The sequence below is a fragment of the Acanthisitta chloris genome, unplaced genomic scaffold (assembly GCF_000695815.1).
Source record: "Acanthisitta chloris isolate BGI_N310 unplaced genomic scaffold, ASM69581v1 scaffold5077, whole genome shotgun sequence".
In the NCBI taxonomy this organism is placed as follows: Eukaryota; Metazoa; Chordata; class Aves; order Passeriformes; family Acanthisittidae; genus Acanthisitta; species Acanthisitta chloris.
The window spans coordinates 124,451-135,365 of NW_008680814.1; positions in this window are offsets into that span (position 1 = coordinate 124,451).

Consider the following 10,915-nt stretch of genomic DNA (forward strand, 5'->3'; position numbering starts at 1 on the left):
CAGTAGAATAAAACCACGTTCTTCAGAAATACCTCTAGGTAGGATGCCTTTAACCACTGCTTGTGGAACATGCATAGAGTGACAGGTACAAATCTGTGCTACTCTGTTTCTCCTGATCATCTTACTAAGCATCTGAATTTCAAGTAAGATTCTGCAGGAGAATAAGAGCTGATTCAATTTCACAGTGTAAGTACCATAGCATAATACTTGCCACATACCAAATGCATTTTGCTCATTCTGAGCAGCGTTGAAAAGCTTTTTCCTTTTTTTTTGAATTTTTTACTAGCTTTCTTAGTGTCAAGGTGTTAAATCATGTCATTTCAACTATGATAAATTATTAGAGCTTATTACTAAGTCTACCACTTGCTCTTTGCAAATGTCATGGGGGGAAAAAAATTAAGGTACTGAATTAAGAAACATTTGCAGGCAAAGCATTTGCCTTTCTGAAAAGCAAAGGTTCTATTCTTGTTTTAAAGTAAATTTAGAACACACTTTCATACCAACTAGTAGATAGTAAAAATCACAAATTCTTCTTACAGTTTTATTTCTTTATTCTACAGCTACCAACGAAGCATACACAATTTCATGGGACTTCCTATTTTTTCTTTCCCTCTCCCCATTTTTCCACTTTGTTATACATATATAGTATACAGAGGAGAAGTTCTAAATGGGTACCAATATAAAAGCACTTACTAAAAAGAAATCAAACCTATAGTGTAGAAAGTCTCATACTTCTCTAATGAAGGCATTCCAAATAGAAGTGCTGAGAGTCAAAGGAAGGAATGACAAATTATATTATTCACTACAGGACAGTGTCAGCTGGCTCAATCCCCAGTCAGCTTTCAACACAGTCTGGTCCCCCATCATCAGATTCAGTGAAAAGACAGTATTTACTACCCAGTTACTGAGTTTAACACCATCAATGGTCAAAGTGTTGAGGGTCTGAAATACTGACTCTATTGGAGAAAATATGTTTTCACGTATCACACAAAATTTGCACAAAGCTTGAGTTTCTTTGCAGGAAACACCAGTCTATTAAAAAAAACCCAAACAACCACAAAAAAAACCCACACAGAAGACACAATAATCTGTTTCCTTTAATCTGAACTTTAATACAGGATTTACAACTTTACTGCTTTTTCAAATTCTCTAATTAATAGTGTGTTTTACAAGTTTTCAGTAGTACTTTACCATTGACTATTCCTACTATGTACTGCTCTCAATAAATTGCCAGAAAATTTGACATCAAGGTCTGAGTTTTAACTACAGTCTCATCTTTAATGACAATTAATTATTTTCTACTGTCATTTTCCAAATAAACATCTTTTTTCCTCTTTCAGTTAGGTTTTAGTTTGAGCTAGCAATGTCTAAGGTGGCATTTTTTTACCTGTATCATGCTGTTAAACATTCTTCTTTTCATTTTTTTCATGGTACCTAATTGGCACAAGAGGAAATTTACTACTCTAAGGCCACTTGGAATATTATTTACCATTATTGTTGCCATTTGAACAGTTATTATTTTTCAATCATTATCCTTAATCATTGAAAACAAGCAGACATACAGAAACATGCATTTAAATGGCATCTCTTCTCTTATTTGTATCGGTGGTCTTTATCTGTATGCTGGTACACAGACACTTACAAATGAATCTCAGTGGAAGCAATGGGTCTTTGTCTGCAGCTCAGCTGCAGCAAAGATGTTTCTGCATAATCAGATGGAGAGAGCAGTTTTGCTCTCCTAAACTTGTGACAGGCAAAGGGAATTCACAGCTGAGGGGAGCTAAATACAGCTTTTCTTATCTCAGTCAGAAACACTCTCTACTAAACCATCTGACTGAGCTTTACTATGCCAACAGGTTTCAGGTAACTACATACCAAAGTGGAAAATCAGTTATTGCAGCTGCAGTTTGAAGATTTGCTTTGCAGTCCCAAGTCTGCAACTTAGGTGCTGGAGTGAGTCCAGAGAAGAGCAACGAGGCTGGGGAAGGGACTGGAGCACAAGTGCCATGAGGAGAGGCTGAGGGAGCTGGGGGTGTTTAGCCTGGAGAAGAGGAGGCTCAGAGGTGACCTTATCACTATCTGCAACTACCTGAAAGGAGGTCGGAGTCAGGTGGGGGTTGGTCTCTTCTCCCAAACAACTAGCAACAGGACAAGAGAACATAGTGTTAAGCTGTGCCAGTGGAGGTTTAGGCTGGACTTCAGGAGGAGATACTTCACAGAAAGGGTGGAATGGAAAGGAAGAGACTGCCTGGGTAGGTGATAGAGTCACTGTCCCTGAAGCTGTTTAAGGAAAGACAAGGCACTTATTGCCATGGTTCAGTTGACATGATGGTGCTAGATCATAGGTTGGACTTGATGATCTTAGAAGTCTTGTCCAACCTAATTGATTCTGTAACTGAAAAGCAAAAATATCACAACAGGACAAGATAGTGTTAAGCTGTGCCAGTGGAGGTTTAGGCTGGACTTCAGGAGGAGATACTTCACAGAAAGGGTGGAATGGAAAGGAAGAGACTGCCTGGGTAGGTGATAGAGTCACTGTCCCTGAAGCTGTTTAAGGAAAGACAAGGCACTTATTGCCATGGTTCAGTTGACATGATGGTGCTAGATCATAGGTTGGACTTGATGATCTTTGTTAAGCTGTGCCAGTGGAGGTTTAGGCTGGACTTCAGGAGGAGATACTTCACAGAAAGGGTGGAATGGAAAGGAAGAGACTGCCTGGGTAGGTGATAGAGTCACTGTCCCTGAAGCTGTTTAAGGAAAGACAAGGCACTTATTGCCATGGTTCAGTTGACATGATGGTGCTAGATCATAGGTTGGACTTGATGATCTTAGAAGTCTTGTCCAACCTAATTGATTCTGTAACTGAAAAGCAAAAATATCAAGAACAGACTAGGTTTCAAGCCAGAATGCTGATGTGTGTCAAGGCACTTAAAATGGGCTGAACACTTTCATCACTGTTTTTAAGAGTACTTCCTCTATTCTTGCTTTCTTTAATCCCTAGGGCTCGCAAATCAATACTGTGGTCCTCTGACATTCTGGTTTTTGGGAAACAAAATTTGTGGAGCTACACACATATATCATCAGTCTAAGAATAGATTTTGTACTGACAAAAATTAAGTCTTGGTGATTTCAGAGAGCTTCAAGATTAAGGAGATACAATTTGAGGTCACAATTTTGGAGTTCAGCACTAAATGTCTGCATGAATCCTGGCTTAGGAATCTTAATTCTTCACAATGTCTGGTCCCTGTTCCTATAAGCCTTGCTAAAACCTGGCAAACTTGTGCTAGTGTAAGGATATTTGAGACTGTTCTTTTTGCCACCTTTATAATCAGAAGAGTAAAGCATTTTTGGTAAAGAAACTCTGTCTTTGTCTGCCAGACAAATAGTCAGCAGAATACAAATGGAGATGAAGACAGTAAATAAATGTGTCTGGGGAAGGAAAAGGAGATACAAGAAAGGAAGAGAAATGAAGGAATCCATATGACATTCAAATCTTGTGTTGTTAAGTTCAGCTGTTGAAATACCTCTCTGACTTATTTTGGTCAGGACATCTTCAGAACAAGGTTGACAAAGATCTACTGGTCATATGATGATAAGACATGGTGAGAGTAGCAGCTAGAAAGGCAAGAACTTACCCATGTCTGTAGCATCATCCTCAACTGAAGGTCTAAAAGAGGTAGAAAGTTCCTCAGTTTGTCATAAGAGTTTTGATATGTGTATATGTAGTTCTTGTTTATTTGACACAATCCTAAACACAGACCTCTAAACAGGCAGATTTAATCCATCTTTAAACTCTTGCTAAATATTAACATTTGTCTATTGAGCTAAACTGGGTCTTTGTTTCCTAGGACAAGTCACTAAACTTACACATATTTCTGGGCATCTAAGCATATTTCTACCATTGAATAGTATTAACTGCTAGGCAGCATTACATTGGAGACCTCACAGTTCATGCCAGAGCTTCTTAAATATCCTTCCAAGGGTAAACACATGGGAAAATAAAAAAAAAAGAGACCTGCCAATTATAAAGTCAGCTGAAAGATGGCAAGCTTCCCTAGAAAGAGAGGAAATGCACTGGAGGGCAAAAAAAAATTTTCACCTCCTAGATTGTTCAGACTAATGCAAATCAGAACATGGAAATCTGGTTAGAGGTCAGCTGGGAGCTCAGTGGGTAGTATTTTTAGTTTTGATCTGATTTATGGCTGAGAAAAGAGTATAGTGAACTGCAAAACCCAAAAAGGTGCTGGTTCATTTGAGACCTTGTTTTATAACTGCAATTGCAGGGAGTTTTAAGAAATAACCATTTTGTGTGCATGCAAAATGCTCTCAGGCAGATTTAATCAACCTGAGCACCTCAGGAAGTAGCTCTGGGCCCTGGCTGAGTTGATGAGACCACTTATCTTTCCAAAATGGTGTCTTTCAGTGTTTATAGACTAAATTCCATTCAACCCTCCTGCAGCAGCTGTGCTAAATCTCAAGGGCCTTTTCTTAGCCATGTCTTTCATTTGGAGCTTCTGTTTGAAACTGTCTATTCTACCTACATATCTTCATATTCCTCCAGATCATAATACTGCTTAACATAATGTGATGTGATGCAAATGTCAGCTTGAATCACTGCTATAAACAAATGGCACTTCTTGGGGCATCCTAGGAATTAGAAATAGTAAATAAATATTCTGCTGTCAGCATGTCTGTATCAGGCAACAGTCTGGCCTTTCCCTGCTGGTGTACTCTGAACAGCAGCAATTTTGCTTTCACGTTTTAATAATACTAGCAAACATTATCAAGGGGGCTAGGACTTTGAAATGCTAAATATTCAGTCTCATGAAAGATGTTATCCTTGGATATAACAGGATGAGTACCATGCATCTTCAGGGACAAATCAAAGCAATGTGGTCTGAAAAACTATTTAGGTGATATAAATAGTATTTTTCTTGCCAAAGGACAAATTATTTACTGAACTCCATTGCAATGTTTTATTAGCAGTAGCTTTACCTTAACAGCCATTTTTAACATTGAACAAGCAGTTAGAATGATCTAATAGTATGACAAACATATGTAAATTGGCCACAGGAATTCAGCTTACTGACTGTCAGAAATTACCTCTAAACTCTGAGGTTTACTTATAGAATTTCTAATTCATCGCTGATTTAAATCAATGGTAGAACAGAGACTCAGTGAAGATGAGCTATATTGTGATCAACAACTATGTTTTAAATTCTCATTCATTAGGATGAATGACTGAATTTTAACACCCTATGATAAGGAATCTATGGTTTATACAACCATCCTTGGGTCCCAGAGGACTGTAAGATGGAGCGTGGTCTTCTCAGTATAGTCATGACTGTTTCATAGTAAACAGTTTCACAAAGTTTCCTTCTCAGAAGCAATTTTCAGGCATAGCTAGGAATTTGTGAAAGACTGCCCATTGGGAAGAGAGCAGGGTTAAACAGACCCACCATAGGACACAGCTGAGCCCATCAGACAAGCCTGTGACATATATCTCTGTGAAAACATATTTTTAAAAGGGCAGAAAACACCACACAGGCATTGGAGGAGGCTATGAGAGTAAGATACAGCAGTGGGAACACCAAGACCAGAAGAGAAGGTGCTCCATGGTAAAGCAGGTACTTCTGAACTGCAGCTCTTGAAGATACCAAGCCAGAGCAGACAAAAATGTGAGGAGGAAGTAGTTGCAGAGAGGAACTGCTGCATCCTGCACCACCCTCCTGCACCACCTGGTGGGGGAGTGAAGGACTCTGGAGTGGAGTGAGGTTGAGCCTTGGAAAAGGGGAAGGAAAGTTGTTGGTTTAATGTTTGTTTTTGTGTTTCCTCCTACCCAAATCAGTAATTCAATATTTATTTTAATTTCCAAAAAGTTAATTTTCCCCAGATCTAATCTGTTTTGCTTGTGATGGTAATTGACAAGGAATCTTGGTCCATGAGATTTCTTACCCCTTTTCTTCCTATTTTCTCTTCCCTCCACTGGCTGAGGAGGAGAGAGTGAACAAGAAGCTAGGTGGAAGTTTAGCTGCTGGCAAGGCTAATCCATCATAGACACAATCATCTTTCCAGGGGCACTAGAAACAGAGGAGAGCACCTGTCATCCAACAATAACCAGATGCTTCACCACAACAAACGAAAAACATTTCAAAGGGGCTTACTAGCATTTCCACTCTACTGGTAACAGAAATATCATGTCAGGATCATGTTCTGCAGATCAATAACAAAGGCTGGCCATGCTTCAATGAGAAGAGCCAGCATTTTCCAAAACGATATCCTCACAGCTTGATTCACTTGTGTAAATTTCACAATGCCTAAATTCCTGTGTTTGGTTGGTTTCCTTGCTTCAGTTTCATAAAAACTCCTGACAGAGATACGGGAACAACCTGCTAATGTCAGATGTAAGATCGAAGAAATTCTCTGAAGTTCCCATTTCTAGATGTACAGAATGTTCTTTCTATCTCAGAAAGGGCAAGATTGTTATTTTAGCACAGACCAAAGAAAAGCTAGTACACGTACCAAATCCCCTCTGGATGGCACTCTGGCTTAGAAACATCTTTTGCTAACCAGAGGGTAATTCAGTAAAAGTATGACTCAGTCATCCTGTCTACTAAGTAGAGGCAGTCCCAAGCAGCTGTAACCTACTTTGTCTCTGACAAACAGGTCATCTACTGTTGGAATTTAAAAAAGTTTTTAAGAAGGCATTTTCAGTAGAATTTCTTATACTATCTTGCCAAGGAGAAGCCTCAACAGAAGTTGCGATTCTTTCCCTTCCGGTCTCTCTTTAATGCATTTCTTTGCTCTCCCAAAGGTTCAAACAACCAGACAAAAAAAATCTAGAATATGATCAAGACTCAACTTAAACCAGCTTGGTAATATCCTCCTGCAGGCCTGTGCACAAGATTATCCAAAGCCCACAGTTTCAATTGCAAAGAAAGACTTGCTTTATACAGCTCATACAACTTGTGCTCCAGACTCTTCACCAGCTTAGTTGGCCAGACACACTCCTGCACCTCAATGCCTTTCTTGAGGAGTCACTGGACACAAGATTTGAGGTGCAGCCTCGCCACATCTGAGTACATGGGGACAATCACTTCCCTACTCCTGCTGACGACACTATTTCTGATACAGGCCAGGATACCAATAGTCTTCTTGGCCACTGGGTCACACTATCAGCTCATGTTCAGTTGGCTGTCAAACAGCACCCCCAGGTCCTTTACCTCTGGGCAGCTTCCCAGCCACTCTTCCCCCAGCCTGTAGCAGTGCATGGGGTTGTTGTGACACATGCAAGACACAGCACTTGGCCTTGCTGAGCCTATACTGTTGGCCTCGGCCCATCAGTCCAGCCTGTCCATATCTCTCTGCAGAGCCTTCCTCCCCTCCAGCAGATCAACATTCCCACCCAGCTTGGTGTTGTCCGTGAACTGACTGAGGGAGGATTATGGGGATACCTTATTTATGAGGGATCCTCTTTCCAGATCATTGATAAATATATTAAACAGGACTAGCCTCAATACTAAGCTCTGAGGAACACCACTGTTAACCCACTGCCACCTGGATTTACCCCCATTCATCACCACTCTTTGGATGGTACATCATCTGGGAATGCACTGAAAGGTATAGTGTCTTCCACTGACTTTTAAAGTTCTGTTTAGCTCCTTCACTGTTTAGATCTTTCTGCTTTCTATTGCTTCCTCTTTCTAGGGAAATGCTTCTCTAGCAGAAAACTGTGAAGAGACTGTTCTTGGAAAGCTTTATCTGTGTAGAAAAAAGGAGCAAGGAGGCACCCTCAGATTCCATCTCCCATTGAAGGTGTCTCCAGGTAAAACGTTGAGTTAATATAGCCTTTCCCAAGGGAAAGGCTCCAAGGGAAGGCTATTAGAATGCAGCTTTGGATTACTGCACAGGTGACTATAGTTTCCCTGCTGGATTATGAATCATGAACTAGTGGTTTATTTTCAGACTAAATTATCAGCTAATTATTATTTCTCAGGCAAGCAATAATCCCTTTCATGAGAGAAAACCTTCAAAGGGAATATTTTTAATTGAGAACATAAAAAGTTTAGAAATACAAAGCAAAGGTTAATCTCAGCTTGGTGCAAGATTTCTCCATTCTCTATGCAGTCCAGAGCCTCAAGGGGTTGGAAAGGTCCTAAATACAGATATTTTAATTTACTCGTATCCTGTATTCCATTTAAAATGTACAGTTGTGAACCTTCCTGATTGGTATTTTAAGGGCAGCAGCCTGAAAGTAGTGACAAACAAAATAAAACAGGAAGACAAAGAACGAGCAGTGCTGGTAAAACTGAGGAAAACTCATGAAAAACACAACTTGCTCAAGAGAACAGTAAAGTACATTATTTTAGGTTCATTGAGAGCAATGGACAGGAGGTATTTTGCAGAATTAATTCTACAACTGAAGTTGCTCTGGTATTTTCATCAAGCAAGAAGAATATAGATATTCTCTCAAATACCAATTTCTGGTTGCATTTTGAAGTACTGCACCAATTAGCTCTGAAACAAAAAGCCAATATGGACTGTGTGATTGGTGTGGGGGAAGAAAGATAATAGTATCCTTTCTCTCTGTGAGCCATTAGTCTCTAAGCAGATGGCAACACTGACTTTCTCCCAGAACACAGGAGAATGGAGCGACAACAGGAAGTCTGACTGTTGGGTTTTAAAGCTGCCTGTATCTGCTGCATTAACCAGAGGTGCTGGAAAGACTCACACTAAGTAGAGGAGTTATCACTGAGGCCATGTATGCAACATGAGATAGATGTGCCTGCAGCACACCCACTAGCCTTGGGCTGGACCTCTGGGGAGCTGCCAGGTTGGTGGGCCACCTGGGCCTCTTGCCCATAGAAATCACAAGAGAAGCATCAGAGTTTATTTGGGTCCTGTCTAACTCTCCCTTGCTTGTCTGAACACAAAACTGAGTCAGGATACAACTACACCCAGCTCTGGGGTAAAAAAAGTACTAGTATAGCTGTACCAAGGATCACAACAGTCAGGAAAGCACATCTCAGCACAGCATGGCATAGCACTCTTCATAATGCCAAGGGGTCCTCAGGAACCTCTAACCCCTCAAAAATCAGTCTAGGAGGTTCCTGGAGCGTGCAGAAGACAACGTCCACAACAGGTAAATGAACCCACTGGAGGAGGTGCCCTGCTAGACCTGGTGTTTGAAAACACAGAAGGACTGGTGGGGGATGTGGTGGTCGGTGGATGTCTTAGGCATCCTGACCACGAAATGAAAAAGTTTTCAATAGAGGGTGATGCAATGAGAACCAGCAGCAGAACTTCAACCTTGGATTTCCAGCAGGCAGACTTTGACTTGTTTAGGACATTGATTAATGGAGTACTTTGGGAGTCAGTCCTGAAGGGTAAAGATGTTCAGGAAGGTTGGGAGTGTTTTAAAAAAGAATTGTTAAATATTCAGGAGCAGACTGTCCCTATGTGTAGGAAGTCAATTTGTCAGAGAAAAAGACCAGCCTGGTTAAGCAGAGAACTTAGGCTGGAGCTTGGGCAAAAAAAGGGGGAAGCTATCATCTCTGGAAGGAGCATCAAGCAAGCTGGGATGGATGCTGAGAGGCCATGTAGGGAGAAGATTAAAAGGGCCAAAGCCCAGCTGGATCTTGATTTGACCATTAAAGTCAAGGACAACACAAAAAGTTTTTATAAATACATTGAGAGCAAAAGGAGGGTCAAGGAGGGTGTCCATCAGTTAATAAATGCAGAAGGTAGTGTAGTGACAGGGGATCCACCCCAGGGTAATAAGCAAGATGTCAAAAGAACTTGCAAAACCACTTACAATCATCTATGAGCAATCCTGGATAACTGAAGTTCCAGCAGAGAGGTGGTGGAGTCACCATCCCTTGAGGTGTTCAAGAGGTGTCTGGATCTGGCTCTGAAGGATATGTTCAAATACAAACCTACTAAAAACAATGTGAAAACATTGTAAAATTTTACTCAATTTTAACCAAGAATCAGAAATTGAATTGTAGCAGGTGCCCCTAATCACTCAGATGTTGTATTTCAGCCATACAGTGGACTGTCATTCACTTGCATCTCTTTTTATACTTACTAATTATTGTATGGCTTCTAGTTGTTTAGCTACATAGTTATTGATACTTGTTTAGAAAAAGACAAGTGTTTTAATGGAGAAAGACAGCCCATGCTAGTTCTACACAGTGGTAGAGCATGGCAGGGACTTCTTTCACTAGATCAGGCTGCTCAGGGCCTCATCCAGCCTGTCCTTGAACCCTTCCAGGGACAGGGCCTCAACAGCTTCTCCAGGAAACCTGTTCCTTAGCCTTACCACCCTCACAGTAAGCAATTTCTTCTTAGCACCTAATCTGTATCTCTCCTTTTTTACTTTAAAACTGTTTCCCCTTGTCCTATCACTATCTGCCCATGTAAGGAATCACTCTCCTTCTTTTTAATAAGCTGCCTTTAAGTACTGGAAGGCTGCAATAAGGTGTCTCAGTGAAAATTACTGATGCTCTTGATCAAGTTCTGATAATAATGTCTGGCAAAGTGCACTGATGCTCTTGATTATGTTCTGATAATAATGTCTGGCAAAGTGGGTCCTGTCCCCTTTCCTAAGGCAGCCATAGGATGGTACTGGCTCCATGCTAACAGAGATATTAAGAGGTTTGCTCCTGTAGAAGAGCAAACTGAAATGCTTCACATAGGCTGCAGAGTTATCTTGAATGTACATGAAAACAACCTCACACAGAAAAAAAGCTCAAATTCACAAGTAAAACCAATGCCCAAAACTTATAAACAAGGCACATCACCACAGTGAGACTGCAATGTAATTTAACAGGTTAGAGGTTTGCTGTGCCCATCGTGGATATTGTTACCACACAGACAAGAACAGTGACCCAAAACATGCACACACACCCACCCA